The 23,655-nt window shown below is 41.8% G+C and overlaps 1 protein-coding gene across 16 annotated transcripts in view; it reads left to right on the top strand.

The window, feature by feature from the left end:
• LOC106568968 (CMP-N-acetylneuraminate-beta-1,4-galactoside alpha-2,3-sialyltransferase) overlaps positions 1–23,655 on the top strand; it is a 104,368-nt gene that overhangs the window by 51,035 nt on the left and 29,678 nt on the right. The gene's annotated exons all lie outside the window — the stretch shown is intronic.

Here is a 23,655-nt window from a genome sequence, read left to right as displayed (position 1 = left end):
ATCACAATTCCAGTGGGTCAGAAGTTTACATACACTAAGTTGACAGCGCCTTTAAACAGCTTGGAAAATTCCAGAAAATTATGTCATGGCTTTAGAAGCTTCTGACAGGCTAATTGACATCATTTGAGCCAAGGCCTGCCTACCTTCAACCTCAGTGCCTCTTTGCTTGACATCATGGGAAAATCAAAAGAAATCAGCCAAGACCTCAGAAAAAATTGTGGACCTCCAGTTTGGATCATCCTTGGGAGCAATTTCCAAAGGCCTAAAGGTACCACGTTCATCTGTACAAACAATAGTACGCAAGTATAAACACCATGGGACCACACAGCCGTCATACCGCTCAGGAAGGAGATGTGTTCTGTCTCCTAGAGATGAACGTACTTTGGTGCAAAAATCCCAGAACAACAGAAAAGGACCTTGTGAAGATGCTGGAGGAAACAGGTACAGAAGTATCTATATCCACAGTAAAACGAGTCCTATATTGACATAACATGACATTGACATGAAAGGCTGCTCAGCAAGGAAGAAGCCACTGCTCCAAAACCGGCATAAAAAACCCACACTATGGTTTGCAACTGCACATGTGGACAAAGATCGTATTTTTGGAGAAATATCCTCTAGTCTGATGAAATACAAATAGAACTGTTTGGCCATAATGACCATCGTTATGTTTGAAGGAAAAAAGGGGAAGCTTGCAAGCTGAAGAATACCATCCCAACCGTGAAGCACAGGGGTGGCAGCATCATGTTGTGGGTGTGCTTTGCTGCAGGAGCGACTGGTGCACTTCACAAAATAGATGGCATCATGGGAAAGGAAAATTATGTGGATTTATTGCAACATCTCAAGACATCAGCCAGGAAGTTAAAGCTTGGTCACAAATGGGTCTTCCAAATGGACAATGACCCCAAGCATACTTCCAAAGTTGTGGCAAAATGACTTAAGGACAACAAAGTCAAAATATTGGAGTGGCCATCACAAAGCCCTGACCTCAATCCTATAGAACATTTGTGGGCAGACCTGAAGAAGTGTGTGCGATCAAGGAGGCCTACAAACCTGACTCAGTTACACCAGCTCTGTCAGGAGAAATGGGCCAAAATTCACCCAACTTATTGTGGAAGGCTACCTGAAACGTTTGACCCAAGTTAAACATTTTAAAGGCAATGCTACCAAATGCTGATTGAGTGTATGTAATCTTCATGCCCACTGGGAATGTGAGGAAAGAAATAAAAGCTGAAATAAATAATTCACTCTAGTAATTATTCTGACATTTCACATTCTTAAAATCAGTGGTGAATGTCAGGAATTGTGAAAAATTGAGTTAGTATGCTTGGGGTCACTGAGCACAAAGTGAGTCATTACAGTAGTTAAAGGGTTATTTTGGCAATGAGGTTACAGGTCGTTTTAACGAGCCAGTACTAACTAGCGTTACCCATAGACTTCCAGTCATTGCGCCGCTATTATGCTTAGTGTCTTTTTAAGTGTTGGTTGCTTGACAAATGAGGCCCATCATTGTTGTGAATTCCTGTTGATGAAAGATTATCCAAGAAGCTCTGTTCGCTCCTAGAGCTAGATTAGCATCAAACGCATGCCGTCTGTTGCGGCAAACAGTTTCTCTTTGGACGTGTTTATTCTTTGGCAGGTAAATTAAAAGCAACGTCATTTAGATGTTCAACCAGACATTCAACTAATATCAGGTATTCACGTTCATTCAATTACCCTGAATAGGTATTTCTCTACGCATGATATGGGGGAAATCAAATGTATTTATATAGCCCTTCGTACATCAGCTGATATCTCAAAGTGCTGTACAGAAACCCAGCCTAAAACCCCAAACAGCAAGCAATGCATGTGAAAGAAGCACGGTGGCTAGGAAAAACTCCCTAGAAAGGCCAAAAACCTAGGAAGAAACCTAGAGAGGAACCAGGCTATGAGGGGTGGCCAGTCCTCTTCTGGCTGTGCAGGGTGGATATTATAACAGAACATGGTCAAGATGTTAAAATGTTCATAAATGACCAGCATGGTCAAATAATAATAATCATAGTAGTTGTCGAGGGTGCAACAAGCACGTCCGGTGAACAGGTCAGGGTTCCATAGCCGCAGGCAGAACAGTTCAAACTGGAGCAGCAGCACGGCCAGGTGGACTGGGGACAGCAAGGAGTCATCATGCCAGGTAGTCCTGAGGCATGGTCCTAGGGCTCAGGTCCTCCGAGAGAAAGAGAGAATTAGAGAGAGCATATTTAAATTCACACAGGACACCGGATAAGACAAGAGAAATACTCCAGATGTAACAGACTGACCCTAGCCCCCCGACACATAAACTACTGCAGCATAAATACTGGAGGCTGAGACGGGAGGGATCAGAAGACATGAATGAATGATGAATGATGAGATGCGGTCCGGTCTCAAAACATGATTAATTCTCTCAGTAAACAACCTGTAACCCTGGTAACAAGGTAGTCAGTCAGATAACTGTTGACTGGAAACTGTAATCTTCTGTTTAGTCATTTTGGGAACCCTCATCAAAAGACAAGTAATCCTGTTGATTGAATATTATCGTCACTTCATTGCTACCGGAGTAACTGCATCATAAGGGACCTAAACTATTGCAGTGGAAACATAACACACTTTGTATGTCTTTAGCGACTGCGGCTAGCATGCCCCTTTGTGCTGTCATGTTTTTAACCCTTCACATTTTCACCTTGTTAATACCAGTTGGCAGGTTGTACACCGGTAAAGCCATGAGTAACTGTACAAAGAAAACAAGCTTCAGAAAACTCATGTTTTTGGACTCCTGTTACACTAATCCCTACACATAGCCAAGCCCTGTGCACTCTCTCCTTTTTTGTCTGGCCCACAGGGAGACTTGTATGTAACTTTGAACAGTTGCTCTGTGGGAGCTTTGATGTCTTTGGTCTGGCGGGGGCTCCTTTGTGTGGCGTGGGCGCTCACAGGTGGAAGGAATGCAAGGCCCTTTCAGGATGCCTCTCTCACCAGGTTTGAAAGGGACGGTTTCTCACTGCTTCTTTTATGTGGGTGGGAGGTGCGCTTTCGTAATAGTGCTTCTGAAAGTGACTCTCACCTGTGCTGTCATAGCCGTCCCCTTTTCTCCCCTCTCTCCTGGCAGAAGTGTTTTGATGAGTGACTGACACCTCTGAATGTAATGTCTTTTAAAGGTTGGAGAGTTTACCAACATTTCTTGCCCAGAGGGAGTTGGAATTGACATAATAAAAGTGTAATGACGGCCGTTGTATGGGCTCCTGACCAATTGTACTATTTTGGGTATTTTTTGAAAGCTGATCTTAACTTTCTTTGTACATAATGTTTCCACCATCGTTTCTATGACTGAAAGAGCTTCTGGACCATCAGAACGGCTAACACTAACCTCGATTTGGACGAGGACTTCTACTTCACTGAGTTGGAGGCGGAAGACATATTAATTATTCCGGACGTGGCGTTGATCCACGACACTCGTAGAAGGCGAAGACTGCGCTATATAGGTGGGCGCACGGACACCCTGGTGAGACTATGGCGGCGAATGAATAAATCGCCTCTCTACCCTCTGTTCTATTGGCGAATGTGCAATTGTTGGAGAATAAGTTGGACGAGCTTCGCTCAAGACTATCCTATCAACGGGACATAGACTATGCTTCTTGGAGTCATGGCTGAACAAGGACATGGATAATATAAAGCTATCTGGTTTTTCTATGCATCGGCGGGACAGAACGGCAAAGTCCAGTAAGATCAGGGGTGGTTGCTTGTCTCTTTAACAACAGCTGGTACGGAATCTCTGATATTAAAGAAGTGTTAAAATACCTCCATGATAAGCTGTAGACCATACTATTTACCAAGAGTTCATATTATTCTTTTTTTGTAGCTGTCTATTTACCACCACAAGCCAATACTGGCACTAAGACCGCATTCAACAATCTGTATAGGGCCATAAGCAAACAAGAAAATACTCATCCAGAGGCGGCGCTCCTAGTGGCAGGTGATTTTAATGCAAGAAAACTGAAATCCATTTTTACCTAATTTCTACCAGCATGTCACCTGTGCATCTAGAGGGATAAAAACTTTGGATATCATTTACTCCACACCCAGAGACTCATACAAAGCTCTCCCCCACCCTTATTTGGCAAATTGGACCTTAACTCTTTCATCCCGACAAGCAAAAACTCAAAACAGGATGTACCAGTGACGTGCTCTATTCGCAAGTGGTCCGATGAAGCGGAGGCTAAGCTACAGTACTGTTTTGCTAGCACAGACTGGAATATCTTTTGACATTCATTTGACAGCATTGAGGAGTTTAACATATCAGTCACCGGCTTCATTAATAAGTGTATCGATGACGTTGTCCCCGCAGTGACCATACATGCATACATATTCCAACCAGAAGCCATGGATTACAGGCAACATCCGCACTGAGCTAAAGGCTAGAGCTGCCGCTTTCAAGGAGAAGGACACTAATCCGGACGCTTATAAGATATACCGCTACGCCCTTGGAACCATCAAACAGGCAAAGTCTCAATACAGGACTAACATCGAATCCTACTACATTGGCTCTGATGCTCGTCGGATGTGGCAGGGCTTGCAAACTATCATGGATTACAAAGTGACGCGAGCCTACCAGAAGGGCTAAATGCCTTTTTATGCTTGCTTCGAAGCAAGCAACACTGAACCATGCGTGAGTGCACCAGCTGTTCCGGGCGACTGTATAATCACGCTCTCCGTAGCCGATGTGAGTAAGAGCTATAAACAAGTTAACGTTCACAAGGCCGGATGGCCAGACGGATTAACAGGATGTGTACTCGGAGCATGCGCTGGCAAGTATCTTCACTGACATTTTCAATCTCTCTCTGACCCAGTCTGTAATTCCTACATGTTTCATGTGAACCACCATTGTCCCTGTGCCTAAGAACACCAAGGTAACCTGTCTAAATGACTACCGCCCCCGTGGCAACATTTGTAACCATGCTTTGAAAAGGCTGGTCATGGCTCACATCAACACCATCATCCCAGAAACCCTGGCCCCACTCCAATTTGCATACCGCACCAACAGATCCACAGATTACGCAATCTCTATTGCACTCCACATTGCCCTTTCCCACCTGGACAAAAGGAACACCTACGTGATAATGCTGTTCATTGGCTACAGCTCACCGTTGAGCCCTCCAAGCTTATCACTAAGGTAAAGACCCTGGGACTGAACACCTGCATCTGGATCCTGGACTTTTTTGATGGTTAGCCCCTAGGTGGTAAGGGTAGGGAGGAAGTGAGGCCCTGGCAGAGTGGTGCCAGGAAAATAACCTCTCCTTCAACGTCAAAAAATCGGAGGAGCTGATCGTGGACTTCAGGAGACTGCAGAGGGAGCACGCCCACATCCACAGTGGAGAAGGTGAAAAGCTTAAAGTTCCTCGCCATACACATTACTGACAATATGAAATGGTCCACCCACACAGACGGTGTGGTGAGATGGCGCAACAGCACCTCTTCAACGTCAGGAAGCTGAAGAAATGTTGCTTGGCCCCTAAGACCCTCACAAACTTTTACCGATGCACCGCTGACATCCTGTCAGGCTGTATCACCTGGTACGGCAACTGCACCGTCTGCAACCTCAGGGTTGTGCGGTCTGCCCAACTCATCACTCATCACTGCCTGCCCTCCAGGAAATCTACAGCACCCGGTGTCACAGGAAGGTCAAGAAGATCATCAAAGACCTCAGCCACGCGAGTCACGGCCTGTTCACTCCTCTATCATCCAGAAGGTGAGGTCAGTACAGGTGCATGAAAGCTGGCACAGAGAAGCTGTTTTTCAGTTTCTATCTCAAGGCCATCAGACTGTTAAATAGTCATCACTAGCCGCCCTCCACCCGGTTACTCTACCATTCACCTTAGACTATGTGCATAGTCATACAACACCGGTCACTTTAATGTTTACATACTGTTTTAACCACTTCGTATGTACAGTGTATTCGGAAAGTATTCAGACCCCTTGACTTTTTCCACATTTTGTTATGTTACAGCCTTATTCTAAAATGTATTAAGTTGTTTTCCCCCCTCATCAATCTACACACAATACCCCATCTTGACAAAGCAAACAGGTTTTTTAATAAATTTTTTATTATATATATATTTTAATTATATATATAATTTTAAAAATAATAATAATCGGCCTTTTTTGGTCCTCCAATAAATCAGTATCGGCGTTGAAAAATCAGAATCGGCCGACCTCTAAAACAGACGCCTCACAATTTTTTTTTTTAACTTTTTTTTTCTCCACATTTATTTGTAATAATGACAATTACAACAATACTGAATGAACACTTATTTTAACTTAATATAATACATCAGTAAAATCAATTTAGCCTCAAATAAATAATGAAACATGTTCAATTTGGTTTAACCTCTCTAGGGCCGGCGGGACGAAATCGTCCCACCTACGTAACAGCCAGTGTAATCCTGTGGCGCGTTATTCAAATACCTTAGAAATGCTATTACTTCAATTTCTCAAACATATGACTATTTTACAGCATTTTAAAGACAAGACTCTCGTTAATCTAACCACACTGTCCGATTTCAAAAAGGCTTTACAACGAAAGCAAAACATTAGATTATGTCAGCAGAGTACCCAGCCAGAAATAATCAGACACCCATTTTTCAAGCTAGCATATAATGTCACAAAAACCCAGAAGACAGCTAAATGCAGCACTAACCTTTGATGATCTTCATCAGATGACACACCTAGGACATTATGTTATACAATACATGCATGTTTTGTTCAATCAAGTTCATATTTATATAAAAAAAACAGCTTTTTACATTAGCATGTGACGTTCAGAACTAGCATACCCCCCGCAAACTTCCGGTAAATTTACTAAAAATTTACTAAATTACTGACGATAAACGTTCACAAAAAGCATAACAATTATTTTAAGAATTATAGATACAGAACTCCTCTATGCACTCGATATGTCCGATTTTAAAATAGCTTTTCGGTGAAAGCACATTTTGCAATATTCTCAGTAGATAGCCCGGCATCACAGGGCTAGCTATTTAGACACCCAGCAAGTTTAGCACTCACCAAAGTCAGATTTACTATAAGAAAAATGTTATTACCTTTGGTGTTCTTCGTCAGAATGCACTCCCAGGACTTCTACTTCAATAACAAATGTTGGTTTGGTCCCAAATAATCCATTGTTATATCCAAACAGCGGCGTTTTGTTTGTGCGTTCAAGACACTATCCGAAAGGGTAAAGAAGGGTGACGAGCATGGCGCATTTCGTGACAAAAAATGTCTAAATATTCCATTACCGTACTTCGAAGCATGTCAACCGCTGTTTAAAATCAATTTTTATGCCATTTTTCTCGTAAAAAAGCGGTAATATTCCGACCGGGAATCTGCGTTTAGGTAAAAAAAGGAAAGAAAATAAAGCACAGGGTCGACTCGTGCACGCGCCTAATCCCATTGTCCTCTGATCGGCCACTTGCCAAAAGCGTAAATGTGTTTCAGCCAGAGGCTGCCTCGATATCGTTAAGCTTTTTCCCGGGCTCTGAGAGCCTATGGGAGCCGTAGGAAGTGTCACGTTACAGCAAAGATCCTCAGTCTTCAATAAAAAGAGCCAAGATGAACAACAACTTGTCAGACAGGCCACTTCCTGTAAGGAATCTTCTCAGGTTTTTGCCTGCCATATGAGTTCTGTTATACTCAGACACCATTCAAACAGTTTTAGAAACTTTAGGGTGTTTTCTATCCAAAGCCAATAATTATATGCATATTCTAGTTACTGGGCAGGAGTAGTAACCAGATTAAATCGGGTACGTTTTTTATCCGGCCGTGTCAATACTGCCCCCTACCCCCAACAGGTTAAGTAATGCAAAAACTAAGTGTTGGAGAAAGTAAAAGTGTAATATGTGCCATGTAAAAAAACTAACATTTAAGTTCCTTATTCAGAACATGAGAACAGATGACAGCTGGTGGTTCCTTTTAACGTGAGTCTTCAATATTCCCAGGTAAGAAGTTTTAGGTTGTAGTTATTATAGGAATTATAGGACTATTTCTCTCTCTACGATTTGTATTTCATATACCTTTGACTATTGCATGTTCTTATAGGCACTTTAGTATTGCCATTGTAACAGTATAGCTTCCGTCCCTCTCCTCGCTCCTACCTGGGCTCGAACCAGGAACACGTCGACAACAGCCACCCTCGAAGCAGCGTTACCCATGCAGAGCAAGGGGAAAAACTACTCCAAGTCTCAGAGCGAGTGACGTTTGAAACGCTATTAGCGCACACCCCGCTAACTAGCTAGCCATTTCACATCGGTTACACCAGCCTAATCTTGGGAGTTGATAGGCTTGAAGTCATAAACGGCACAATACTTGAATGCACCAATTTGTAAGTCGCTCTGGATAAGAGCGTCTGCTAAATGACTTAAATTTAAAATAGCGAAGAGCTGCTGGCAAACACACGAAAGTGCTGTTTGAATGAATGCGTACGAGCGTGCTGGTGCCTACCATCGCTCAGTCAGACTGCTCTATCAAATCGTAGATTTAATTATAACATAACACACAGAAATACAAGCCTTTGGTCATTAAAATTGTCGAATCCGGAAACGATCATTTTGAAAACAAAACGTTTATTCTTTCAGTGAAATACGGAACCGTTCCGTATTTTATCTAACGGCTTTAGAGAGCCAATGGAAGCCTTAGAAAGTGCTATGTAACAGCACAGATACTGTAGTTTCGATAGAGAACCAAAAGAAGAACTACACATTCTGACAGGCCACTTCCTGCTTGGAATTTTCTCCGGTTTTTGCCTGCCATATGAGTTCTGTTATACTCAGACACCATTCAAACAGTTTTAGAAACTTCAGAGTGTTTTTATCAAAATCTACTAATAATATGTATATTCTAGTTTCTGAGCCAGAGTAGTAACCTGTTTAAATTGGGTACGTTTTTCATCCTGCCGTGAAAATACTGCCCCCTATAGCGAAGAGGTTAAGACCAGTTTAAGACCGTAAAGGGAGGCCTGCACTGACTGAAAAGCAGTCTGGAGGTCTTCAACAACCTGAACCAGCGAAGGATCACATTAATACATGACTGTAGCATCTGCATATAGATGCAACTTTGCTGGTTGCTTCCCATTTCCCAAATCACTAACACAAACTTAGAACAACACAGGAGCTAAAATGGAACCCTGGGGCACACCTCTATTAATCTCAAGAAAGCTAGACTTGTGATTGTCAGCATATACACATTGTGTTCTGTCATTAAGATAGTTCCTAAATCAATTTACTGCCCCTTCAGTGAGACCAATGTTACCCGAGTCTAGTGAGCAACAATTTATGGTAAACTGAATCAAATGCCTTTGAGAAATCAACAAACAGATTAGCACAATGTTGCTTTTTATCAAGTGCATTGATGTAATTTGCCACTGCCATAGCTGCAGTTGTGGTGCTGTGCCCCGTACTAAAGCCAGACTAAATCCTGCTTAGTATGTTATTTTCAATTGCTAAGTTTTTTAGCTAGGGATTCATAGACTTTGGCTAGGATAGGATTGTAGTTATTAGCATCTGAGGGATCGCCACCCTTTAGCAGTGGGAGGACATAATCTGATTTCTAAATGCTGGGTATGGAATTGGTCAAGAGACTCAAGTTGAAAATATGAGCCACAGGTTCAGTAATAATACCAGCTGCTATCTTTGAGGTAGTTATCCAGGTTTTCTGGACCTGCATACTTTTTAGTGTCTATTGCCTTTAATGCTTTATAGACCTCAGCATAAGAAACAGGCTCAATGTTAAAATGGTTCACGTGAGGGCCTATATGATAGTTTACTGTAACAGAGCTTACATTAAAGGCCCTGGGCCCCACCATTATCAAAAAGGGAACCAGCAGATATTCAGTGCTTGTTAAAAAAAAAATATATAATATCAGCTTTATCCTTCCCTTCATTAGAACACTTATGTAAATAAGGTATTTCTGTTTTTTATTTATAATACATTTGCAAAAAAATCTAAAAACCTGTTTTCACTTTGTCATTATGGGGTATTGTGTTTAGATTGATGAGGAACTTTTATTTAATTCATTTTAGAATAAGGCTGTAACGACTTCCTTCCATTCAGCCACCAGCATAAGTGAGGTCGGGCACTGATGTTGGGCGATTAGGCCTGGCTCACAATCGGCGTTATAATTCATCCCAAAAGTTTTTGATGGTGTTGAGGTGAGGGCTCTGCAGGCCAGTTAAGTTCTTCCACTCCGATCTCGACAAACCATTTCTGTATAGACCTCGCTTTGTGCATGGGGGCATTGTCATGCTGAAACAGGAAAGGGTCTTCCCCAAACTCTTGCCACAAAGTAAGAAGCACAGAATCGTTGAATGACATTGTATGCTATAGCGTTAAGATTTCCCTTCACTGGAAGTAAGGGCCCTAGCCCGAACCATTATTCCTCCTCCACCAAACTTCACAGTTGGCACCAATGCTTTCAGGCAGGTAGCGTTCTCCTGACATCCGCCAAACCCAGATTCGCCCGTCGGACTGCCAGACTGTGAAGCGGGATTCATCACTCCATGGAATCCCATTTCGTGAAGCTCTCGACGAACAGTTCTTGTGCTGAAATTGCTTCCAGAGGCAGTTTGGAACTCTGTAGAGTGTTGCAACCGAGGACAGACAATTTTTATGTGCTTCAGCACCTGGCGGTCCCGTTCTGTGAGCTTGTGTGGCCTACCACTTCACGGCTGAGCCATTGTTACACCTAGAAGTTTCCTCTTCACAATAACAGAACTTCAAGTTTACCGGGGTAGCTCTAGCAGGGCATAAATATGAATCGACTGACTTGTTGGAAAGGTGGCATCTTATGACGGAACCACGTTGAAAGTCACTGAGCTCGTCAGTATGGGCCATTCTACTGCAAGTGTTTGTCTATGGAGATTGCATGGCTGTGTGCTCAATCTTATACACCTGTCAGCAATGGGTGTGGCAGAAATAGCCAAATCCACTCATTTGAAAGGATGTCCACATACTTTTGGTCATACATGCATGCATTCATACTCCGACATGGCTCATCCTAATATTTAGATATTTCTTAATTCCATTCTTTTTACTTTTACATTCATGTGTTTTGTTGTGTGTTGTTATACATTACTGCACTGTTGGAGCTAGGAACACAATCATTTCACTACACTCGCAATAACATCTGCTAAATATGTGTTTGCAACCAATAACCATTTCAGTGCTCAGAATGAACTGTGGATCTTAAAGGAATGGCTAAAATGGACAACTATGAATAGTGTTTATACTCTAAAAACAGCAACACACAGTAAAGGGGACAGCCACGGGTGGAAATCCGTCCCCAGATCCAGTTGAAAGGCAGAGTTTGGTCTCTAAGACAGTTTCGCTACTTGAAAGGTTTCTTCCATTCTAGGGAGTTTTACCTCGGCTTATTCTTAGCAGGTTTAGAGAGAGCCTGTCGTACTTTATAGATTGTGCAGTACAGCTAGAGATGCGCGTAGTCTGAAACTGGGACAGATAGTCTTTCTCACGATCAGTGAGACATCTGTATAGATGTTTGCATGCATACATAGTGCCTTCAGCAAGTATTCACACCCCTTGACTTTTCCCACATTTACAGCCTGTTGTTACAACCTACATTTAAAACCCATAGTGTCTGTGGAATTATGTTTTTTGAAATTGTTAAATTACTTAATTCCTTATGAAAATCTGAAATATCTTTAATCAAAAAGTATCAAACCCCTTTATGGCAAGCCCAATTTAATTTTGAAGTCAACATTTTCAGTTGCATGGACTCAGTTTGCAGTAATATTGTTAAACATGATTTTTGAATGACTACCTCATCTCTGTACCCCACACATACAATTATCTGTAAGGTCCCTCAGTCGAGCAGTTAATTTCAAGCACAGATTCAACCACAAAGACAAGGGAGGTTTTCCAATGCCTCACAAAGGCCACCTAGTTTTGTATATGTACTGACATGTATGTGTAACTGATAGACGCACGCACATTGCATATTTATGTTTTTAAATGTTTGTAAATTGTAAAGTATTTTGTCTAACGTATAATTCGCTGTGTTTGAACTCAGTAAGACTAGCTGTCGCCATTGGCGTTGGCTAATGGGGATCCGAATATAATCTAAACTTATTGGTAGATGGGTGGGGGAAAAAAGTAGACATTGAATATCTCTTTGAGCATGGTGAAGTTATTAATTACTCTTTGGATGGTGTATCAATACACCCAGTCAGTGTGAATACTTGAATGTACTAAAGTTGTTTTTTAGGGTATCTGTACTTTACTATTTTATATTTTTGACAACTCTTACAACTCTACATTCCTAAATAAGCAAATATACTTTTTACTCCATACATTTTCCCTGACACCCATAAGTACTAATTTTGAATGCTTAGCAGGACAGGAAAATGGTCCAATTCAAGAACTTATCACGAGAACACCCCTGGTCATCCCTACTGCCTCTGATGTGGCGGACTCACTAAACACACATGCTTCATTTGTAAGTGATGTCTGGTGTTGGAGTGTGCAACTGGCTATTGGTAAATAAAATTTTAAAAACAAAATGTTTTGCTTAATATAAGAAATTAAAAAATGTACTTTTTGATGCTTAAGTATATTTAAAACCTTTTTTAAAAAACTTTTACTCAAGTATAATTTTACTGTATGACTTTTACTTGAGTAGTTTTCTATTAAGATATTTGTACTGTAACACAAGTAAGACAATTGGGTACCTTTTCCAACACTGCACCCAGTCACGACAAAAACACAGTACAGGCGTCCTTCCTAACTTTGTTGCCAGAGAGGAGCGAAACCGCTGAGGGATTTCAGAGGCCAATGGTGACTTTACAACAGTTTAGAGTTTAATGGCTGTGATAGGAGAACACTGAGGATTGAGCGATAACATTGTAGCCACCATACTAACTTAATTGACAGAGTGAATAGAAGTAAGCCTGTACAGAATAAACATATTCCAAAACATGCGTCCAGTTTGCAATAAGTTACTAATGTAAAACTGCAAAAAATGTGGCAAAGATAGGAACTTTATGTCCTCAGTACAAAGAGTTATGTTTGGGGAAAATCCAACACATCACTGCGTACCAATTCATATTTTTAAGCATAGTGATGGCTGCATCATGTTTTCCTAGAGACACTGGGAGACAAATTCACCTTTCAGCGGGGCAATAACCTATACACTGAAGTTGCTTACCAAGATGACATTGAATGTTCCTGAGTGGCCTAGTTACAGTTTTGACTTAAATCGGCTTGAAAATCTATGGCAAGACTTGAAAATGGCTGGCAATGCTCAACAACCAATTTGACATAGCTAGAAGATTTTTTATTTTTATAATAATGTGCAACTATTGTACAATCCAGGTGTACAAAGCTCTGATTTACCCAGAAAGTCTCACATCTGTAATAGCTGCCAAAGGTGATTCTAACATGTTGAATACTTACTTATCTAATCAAGATTTATTGTTATTAAAAATATATATATATTTTTAATACATGTTTAAAAAGTTCTACCATTTTGTCAGAGTATTTTGTCAATTAAATCAATTTTAATCCCACTTTGTAACAAGAAAATGTGGAAAAAACACTATACAGAAACATTTACCTACCAGTAAACAAGGATTAAGAACATTAGCCAAGCAGTATCTGTGTATATGCAAGAAGTCAAATCCAGATTATTATAAACAAAGCAGAATCAGTAATTTAGCCTGCTAACTTTTGATACACCTTCAGATGTAGGCTAGCTCTTAATTCCCTGGTTTTGACAGAAGACTGGGTTATTGAGAAGACTGAATATTATTTTGATAATTTGCTAAAGTACTAATTTAACTGCTATGAGAACCATGCTGTAGGTCTGCTGTAGTCTATTTGCTGTAAGTAAACGGCTCCAGACTCTGCCAGTGGAACAAGGGTTGTCTAAAGACACCCTCTAAACCGCTCTGAGGCCACATAGTTCACGCAAGTCCTCCTTTGGCTCGGAATGCTGTTAAGTGTTACCATTGTTTTCCCTGTTTGCCGTCATGGGAGTGCGAAGGCATGGGTTTCACACACCGGATAACCCCGGCACGACCGGGAGAAGGGAAACTGACGTGACCCCCAGAGAGGGCAGAGGTCGTAGTGCGTGTCAAGAAAAGCAAATTGGCAAATGCTTCAGATTTCTCCTGAACAAAGGAAGAAAGAATCTATGTACCTCATAGAGTTTGGGTTGTTTTGGATCTTTGGTAACTGGAACCTTGGTCTGTCTGGCCAACCTGGTTTTCTCGTGGCAAGAGCCCTTCAAAAACTTTCTTCCCCCCCTTCATATTTCTTTCTCAAGTTCCTCCTCCGTGGGACATTGTGATGAGACACTGTGAACCTCGTAAACTCTGAGTTAAACATGTACACAGCGCTAATGACCTCCAGACAACCTTAATTGGGTTTGTTTGTAGCTTGGTGCTGCTATTTAGACCTTTAGTTACACTTAGTAGTACATTCCTGTGACCTGCTCTAGCCTGGTCCATAAACAAGTCCTGACGACTACCCCTTCAGTGATAGCAGATCGGAAGGAACCTGAATGGTGCAAGCAAAAAGGCAGAAACGTTCCTAAGCCCATTGGAAGCCCAGCGCCTATTGCTTACAGGACATCTACAGTGTATCGGGTCCTTCCAGACCTTCAGAACATCTAAAGAGTAGCCTACTGGGAGGGGGTATGGGGTTGTTTTTGGACAGGGAGTCAGTGTCCATCTCTCTGGTGTGCTCTTACCCTTTCCAGCTTGGTCCAAGGTCTCGCCTAGCTGCTTGTGGCTGGGCGCAGGGTGAAGCTTGTTTTGTTTTTATTTGCATAGAAGGGCCTTATGACCATCTGTGTATGGCCTGCAGGTGTGAGCTGTTCAACTCGCTTGCTTGCCCTTCTTTCCCTCTCTCGCCCTTTAGCCTTTTCTCCATGATCTCCCCCTCTCGTTCGGTCCCTCAAGCAATGGTTGTGAACTAGAACATGCACAGTGTAAAAATAGCTAATTTTACTTTAACAGCGTGGGTTCCAGAGGTTTATCTACCTCGGCTATACATGAACTGAAATGCAAACAGGAAGCCGTAGAGGCTAGACATCTCCAGGGTGTTTTACTGAGGCCGCCTCCTTCCCATTGAGGAGCAGAGCTTAACTTGAGTGGCTTCTCTTCATCACTTCAATTGTACATCTATGGAGTGAATGCACCACAGGAGGTTGGTGGCCCCTTAATTGGGGAGAACAGGCTCGTGGTAATGACTTTAGTGGAGTGCTATCAAATACATCAAACATGGTTTCCAGGTGTTTGCTGCCATTCCATTAGCTCCGTTCCGGGCATTATGAGCCGATCTCCCCTCAGCAGCCTCCACTCGAAATGCACAGTATGTTATATCATTGTGTTATGTGTACGTGCACATTAGACAGGCAGGAAACTGTGTGTGTGTGTGTGTCTAGGTAAGTGTTGCGACCGAGTATTTTTACACTCTTCCGCACTCGGCGGCCCCGTTCTGTAAGCTTGTGTGGGCCAACCACTTCGCAGCTGAGCCGTTGTTACTCCTAGACGTGTGGCTGAAATAGCAGAATCATCTCGTTTAAAGGCATGTCCACATACTTTTGGCCACGTTGTAGAGGGATGTGTGGGCCGTAGAGGTTGAAAGTGTTATCGCTGCGATTACACATCGGTCAGGAATGTACAAACCTTTTGAGATAAGCATCTAAACACCTGAAGTATATGGAAGACTATGTTCCGCCGCAACTTTTTCCAGCGAGGGATTTAAAATCTTCTTGGGGGTTTTGGATTTTGTGTTAAGTGACATTCAGTCTTTTCAATACGACTGTCCTTGAGCACCACTTTCATCAGACTGTTGGTTGCAAGAATTTTTCCTATTCAGATCGATTTCCCTCCCTTCTTGGTACACAGCTCTATTCTTCCCCGGCCTGGCATTGTCTTGCTTTAATCCTGCCCTTGACTCTTGTGTAGGTTGATCTGTATTTTCTTATGACTTGGGAACGACTAGACAGAGCCACTTACCAGAGGCTCTGTTGTAGAGCACTCACATAGGTTGATTTGCCAGACTGCCAATGAATGTTTTTCAAGTATCAGACTATTTGTGGAAAGCCACAAACCGTATCCAGCCATTCCTTTGATGGTGATCAACAGAAATAGTTAGTCTCCAGTTAAAAAACACACCACTTGACATTTTGATATGATTTGTTAGGTCTACTCAACATACTTTCCCAGAAATGCTCCCATTTTATAAAATGATCTCCTCCGGGTCAATGGTGTTTACCATCCATACACATTCTGTTTTCCACAGACGCCTGTTTCTCATCATGGGAAAAGTGTTTACCTTACCTAGTCTTACACCTGTTTTTTGATTGTTGTTGAACTGTTAGGCAGTTAGAGCAGATGCCTTTTGGAAAGTAATTTCATATCATCTATTTGTTATGTAACTCAGATTTGTTAAACCAAGCGGCCTTTGTTTTTTTTATGCCGTGTTGAGTGTTGAAGAGAAGATTTAGAGATTGAGTCAGAGGCTAGACTGAGGGAAGAGGCCAAGAAAGTAAGTGAAGGAAATAGTGAGGTGTCTTCCCTGTGGCTCAGTTGGTAGAGCATGGTGTTTGCAATGCCAGCATGGTGTGTGCAACGCCAGTGTTGTGGGTTCGATTCCCACGGCGGGCCAGTACAAAAAAAAAAATGCATGAAATGAAATGTATGCATTCACTACTGTAAGTCGCTCTGGATAAGAGTGTCTGCTAAATGACTAAAATAAATAAAAATAATAGGTGATAGAGAGCGAGAGAGGATGACTACCCTCTTGCTGTGTGACGTTTATAGAGTGATTTAACATTGGGCTGGCACACTGCGGGGCTAGTTTAGAGGGTCACCGGCAGGAGTGACATCCATTGACTGGTGCAGGAGGAGGGCGACTCGGCCAAGAAGCCTTACTCACCCGCTGGGTTTTGTGTCGGCTCAGTTACACATCCCGCCACGAGGGAAGAAAGCAGGCGGTCGTTAGCCTGACTCTCTCGTATCGCTTACGGGCTCAATGATCAATCAGGTTCCCCTTTCTCTCCGCAAAGTTGAAATTCCCAAACTGGAATGCTGGTGGGAGTTCTGGCCTCGTGCCAACCAGAGAAGACAGCTGGGGAATGTGGAAGATTTTGAAATAACCAGAGGCTTGAATGGGAAAAATCACACCCTGGCACAAACACCACAATGAGGACATTTGTGGCTGTAGAATAGGAATGTGAGCATTGATCTCACTGAGATGACAACATGTAGTATGGACTCATTCAATTCTGTGTAGCATCTTAGATGGCCATGTAATACAATGATGTTCATGTCTTTCTGTTTTGTGGGTCGGTCCCTGGGTGACAACATATTTGCTTTCGTTTTCCGGTATGATGAAATTAAACACTGGATGTTCGGCTAGCAGGCCTGTTATAAGTCTCATTACTGTGTGACCGGTGACCCACCCATAGCTCCCATGTCTGGTTATTGAGTTAACCGGGGACCCACCCATAGGTCCCATGTCTGGTTATTGAGTTAACCGGGGACCCACCCATAGCTCCCATGTCTGGTTATTGAGTTAACCGGGGACCCACCCATAGCTCCCATGTCTGGTTATTGAGTTAACCGGGGACCCACCCATAGGTCCCATGTCTGGTTATTGAGTCATTCCCCCTTTTCAACCTTTAATATATGACCAAGAGGCGACGTCTGTGTTCTCTCATTGATGAGCCACTGTTAGGCATTGAAATATGGTCACCCTGTAAGCCAATGTCAACGCTGGTGGAACTGAGGTAGTTTGGCCAGAGCTGAAGCCCATGTCTGGATGAGAAATTTTGACCACACTCTCATTCTCTTTCCCCGCTATGCGAACTATTGCCTCTCCAATTAAAGCCGGTTATAACAGGTGCTGGCGTCAGGGCACACAGCCTTGTGCACGCACTTAAAGTAACTGTGCAGTGATTCCAGATTTCTATCAAATATGACCTACAGTGCATTCAGATAGTATTCATACCCCTTGACTTTTTGTACGTGACCCAATTCAGGAAACTAGGCGTATGTCGGAAGTCATGACTTCACAGGAGAGTGTTTGAACGTCAAAAATGTTTTTATCAAAATGCGTTTTTTTGGCAGAAATGCCTTCTCGAACATGTAAACTTTCATGTACCTTTAATACCAAACTTGTATGCCATCTGCAAATACGAATAAAATTGTTAAATTACGAGCCTAGTTGGTTTAGCCACAGAAAAAGTGAGCAACCTTCCCGCTAGCCATGATTGACTGGGATAATGAGTGGGCTGGACATGCCGAGAGATGAATTTGGATTGTTCTGCCATATAGCACGCGTCTGTCTATTGGAACTGGTCAGTATGTCTAGGTAATCGTGTTGAACGTGGCTTTAAAAAAAAAATGTATCGCATAGTGAAACTGCATAAACCTAATGTCAAGTTAAAGTGTACTCCACTTTCTGGATGATCGAATTTTGAAATCAGTGGAATTTGAGTACGATAGCTAAGGAGATGGAGAAAACACCAGTCTGGATTACAAAGTCTGGATTATCTTCAAAGGGCAACCATGCATGGCATCAGACAGGAGAGGCGTTCAACCATGATGTATACGGGTAAGATAGTCTAGCTCGTTACATTTTCAGATATTACACATTTCTAATTTTGACAAAGTGGTTTCATTTCAAGTGTACTGTTAGCTAGCTAACATTAGCTGGCTGGGTCACTAGCTAAAGTTATGTGTATGATCTTATTCTTCATATATCAGACACATTTGCTTGACTAGTTATAGCCATATTACCTGGTTGGTTAGCTACCTGCAGATTCATGGTCCATTGTTTAGCTAGCTACATGTCTTAACAAAAGACTCCACTATGCAAGTATCCATTTCAATAGAATGTCACTGCAACTGTTGATAAGACGTACTAGCTGGTAAATTCACTCTGGCTATCTACTCCGATTTCAGACCACAGGTAAGATAGTCTAGCTAGCTACATTTTTAGATGTTACGTGTTTCTAATTTTGACAAAGTATTTTAATTTCAAGTTAAAGTGTACTGTTGGCTAGCTAGCTAGCTAGCTAACATTAGCTGGCTGGCTGGCTGACGTTACGTCATGCTTTAGGATTCATTGTTTACCTAGCTAGCTATCTAGCTACATTTATAAACAAAATACTTGTCTTAGTGTGCCAGAGAACTGATGAATAACGGATTAATTTTTGAACGCTCAACACCCGTTGAATATGTCCAGTGTCAGTAACTGTCGGCAACAAATCGTAATTCAGTTGTTGCCAGCTGCACAGTTACAGCCACCAACGCTCTGGATAACATGAAAACAGCCTAACCAGCTCTACTAGGGTGAGTAAAATGGTCAGAGTGGGGTGTTCTCTCATTGTGTCTGGAATTAGCTAGCCAATGTTAGCCAGTTAGCTTGGGTGCTTGGCTGTCGCTGTGAGGTCAGAGCTTTTGGATCAACCCTACTTATTGGCCAGAGCGTCCAGTGTGCGCTCTGAACGCGTAACGCTCTGCATTTACGAACGGACAATCTGACAGCACAGTTGCGGTCACCAACATTCTGGATAACATAACAGCCTAACCAGCTCTGCTAGGGCGAGTAATGTTCAGTGAGCTGTTCTCTCGCTCTTAAATGTCTGGAAGTAGCTGGCTAGTTAGTACAGAACGCTCGGATCAACCCTTAAAGAGATGGGTGGGGCTAAGGCTTAAGAGTGTGTGAACTATGCTGAATGGGTGTAGACAAAGAGGGCTCTCCAATAGTAGTACCAAAACATTGAAAGACTGTTCTCAAAAGTGAGTTTAAGTTGATCAACTTTCAAAGCAGAATTACTTTCCCATTGTTTCCTCAAATGCAGTGTATTGTATACCATGTTGTAGCTCTGAGTCTCTACTTTTATCCAATGTAAAAAAAAAAAATATTAAAATGTTGCTACATAAGACCGAATCCAGGTGGTGAGTCACATTTTGTTGTTACAAAGTGGGATTAAAATGGATTTCATTTTTTGTCAACGATCTACGCAAAATACTCTGTCGAAGTTGAAGACAAATTCTAACATTTGTATAAAAAAATATAAAAAATAAAACACTCTTTATTAGATAAGTATTCAACCCCTGAGTCAATGCATGTTAGAATCACCTTTGGCAGCAGTTACAGCTGTAAGTCTTTCTTGGTCATTTTTTTTATCCTGAAAAACTCCCCAGTCCTTACCAACTACAAGCATATAACATGATGCAGCCACCACTATGCTTGAACATATGGAGAGTGGTACTCCCTAATGTGTTATATTGGATTTGCCCGAAACATAACATTTTGTATTCAGGACAAAAAGTGAATTGCCTTGCCACATTTTTGCAGTATTACTTTAGTGCCTTGCATGTTTTGTAATATTTTTATTCTGTACAGGCTTCCTTTTCTTTGTCAATTAAGTTAGTATTGTGGAGTAACTACAATGTTGTTGATTCATCCTCAGTTTTCTCCAATCACAGCCATTTAAACTCCGTAATTGTTTTAAAGTCAACATTAGCCTCATGGTGAAATCCCTGAGCGGTTTCCTTCCTCTCCGGCAACTGAGTTAGGAAGGACACCTGTATCTTTGTAGTGACTGGGTGAGCTGATACACCATCCAAAGTGTAATGAATAACTTCACCATACTCAAAGGGATATTCAATGCCTGCTTTTTAATGTATTTGACCATCTACCAATAGGTGCCCTTTGCGAGGCATTGGAAAACCTCCCTGGTCTTTGTGGTTGAATATGTGTTTGAAATACTCTGCTCGACGAACCTTACAGATAATTGTATGTGTGGGGCACAGAGCCAGTCATTCAAAAATCATGTTAAATACTATTGCACAGAGTCCATGAAACTTATTATGTGACTTGTTAAGCACATTTTCACTCCTGAACGTATTTATGCTTGCCATAAAGGGGTTAAATACTTATTGACTCAAGACATTTCAGCTTTTCATTTAAATTATTTGTAAAAACCTTACTTCCACTTTGAGAGTGTGTGTGTGTAGGCCAGTGACACAAAATCTTGATTTATTCAATTTAAAATAAAGGCTGTAACACAACGAAAAATTCTAGGTGTGAATAATTTCTGAAGGCACTGTATAATTAATTAGTGATAGTTTTCCTTATACATTTTTCATATTTTTATTTAACTAGGCAAGTCAGTTAAAACCTGTTAGGGACAGATGTTCCACTAGCGGAACGCCTCACCAATATCCAATGGTATAGAGTGGCGCGAATTACAAATACCTCAAATGCAAAAACTTTACAACGAAAGCAAAACATTAGATTATGTCAGGAGAGTACCCAGCCAGAAATAATCACACACCCATTTTTCAAGCTAGCATATAATGTCACAAAAACCAAAACCACAGCTAAATGCAGCACTAACCTTTGATGATCTTCATCAGATGACACTCCTAGGACATTATGTTATACAATACATGCATGTTTTGTTCAATCAAGTTCATATTTATATCAAAAACCAGCTTTTTACATTAGCATGTGACGTTCAGAACTAGCAAACATACCGAAGACGTCCGGTGAATTTACTAAATTACTCACGATAAACGTTCACAAAAAACATAAATTATTTTAAGAATTATAGATACAGAACTCCTTTATGCAATCGCGGTGTCAGATTTTAAAATAGCTTTTCGGTGAAAGCACATTTTGCAATATTCTGAGTAGATAGCCCGGCCATCATGGCTAGCTAATTTGACACCCACTAAGTTTGGCGTTCACTAAACTCAGAATTACTATAAGAAAAATTGGATTACCTTTGCTGTTCTTCGTCAGAAGGCACTCCCAGGACTTCTACTTCATCCACAAATGTTGTTTTGGTTAAAAAATAATCCATAGTTATGTTATCCTCTGTTTTGTTCTTGCGTTCAAGACACTATCCGAACGGTGATGCGCAAACGCATGTCATGACAAAAAATTTCAAAATATTCCATTACCGTACTTCGAAGCATGTCAAACGCTGTTTAAAATCAATTTTTATGCGATTTTTCTCGTAAAATAGCGATAATATTCCGACCGGGAGACGTCTTTTTCGTTCAAAGACAAAATCTAAAATGGACTCTTCACGTGCACGTGCGCACCCGTCTCATTGTTCTCAGATCGACCACTATCCAAATGCGCTACTGTTTTTCAGCCTGGGACTGCAAAGTCATCATTCAACGTTCTGGCGCCTTCTCAGAGCCTATGGGAGCCTTAGAAAGTGTCACGTTACAGCAGAGATCCTCTGTATTCGATAAAGAGGGTATAGAAGGCCAAGAAATGGTCAGAGAGGGCACTTCCTGTACAGAATCTTCTCAGGTTTTGGCCTGCCATATGAGTTATGTTATACTCACAGACACCATTCAAACAGTTTTAGAAACTTTAGGGTGTTTTCTATCCAAATCAAACAATTATATGCTTATTCTAGTTTCTGGGCAGTAGTAATAACCAGATTAAATCGGGTACGTTTTTTATCCGGATGTGAAAATACTGCCCCCTACCCTAGAGAGGTTAAACCGCCTGTTTGAGATCCACGTTCATTCTCTCTTTCTCCCCTTAGACAGGAAATATCACTATAGGGTGAGTCAACAATGTTCTTTGGGTATGAGTTAACAGAATATGAACTTTTAAAAGGGATATTTTCACTTGACAGTTACTTAGTCTAATAATCCAGACCAATGTAACCATAAACCTGTCACGAGAGAAGGGGGAACAGCCATTTCCTTTAGGCTATACCACAACCCAACACAGTCACCGCCCTACACAAGCCATACACGTCTGCTCACCCCATAGTGTATGTGTGTGTTTGTGCTCGCACATCCATATGTGCATATGTATGGTTGACTCAGGTTTAGCATGGCGTGTGAGCGAGTAGGACAGGATCATTCTGCAGCTTCCTGTTTTATCTGTTCAAACGGCCCATCTCCTGACTCACCGACCCATGTCACAGCGCAGGGGAAATCACTTCCTGTCCCCCAGGGGCCCATTCAGAGACAGTTCTTTGGGTTCTGAGTGATAGAACTTCATTACATACAGAAACCTGTAGAAATAGGCTATATCTCTCATTTGATGCTATAGGTAGCTTTATTGGAAATTATCAGTGTTTATTGAAAAGCACTACTGTTACCTGCTAATTGGATGTACCTTTCTCCAGCACTCTCTTAATACTTCTTTGTCTGACTCAGACATGACACTCTTGTCTCTGTGTGTGTGTGTGTGTGTGTGTGTGTGTGTGTGTGTGTGTGTGTGTGTGTGTGACGTGTACCGTCTATTTGAGTCGGCACCATGCTCTCCACAGTAAAACAAATTACTTACTGCTGCTACACCTCTGCCAAACAGATCCCCTAACACAAGCAGCGTGTTGACAGTAGAGATTAGGTTTTCCTGCCACGGCTTGCGGAGGGCTCGGAGGCCCCTGGTTGAAAGCACGCGATCTAACCACCTCTTCCATTATTCTCCCCAATATCAAGGCGGCAGGGCGGGCGTCTGAATATTTGAACAGGTTTCCCATTTACATCTGCCGACCCCTTTGAATTGTGTGCAAGGTAGTCAGTCAGGCAAACAGGCAGGCTAGTCAGTCAACCAGTGCTGTTTGTGGCAGAA

This window comes from Salmo salar, chromosome ssa14 (genome assembly GCF_905237065.1).
Source record: "Salmo salar chromosome ssa14, Ssal_v3.1, whole genome shotgun sequence".
NCBI classification, from domain to species: domain Eukaryota; kingdom Metazoa; phylum Chordata; class Actinopteri; order Salmoniformes; family Salmonidae; genus Salmo; species Salmo salar.
The sequence above is the reverse complement of the archived record's forward strand: the minus strand, read 5'-3'. Positions and strand labels throughout refer to the sequence as shown.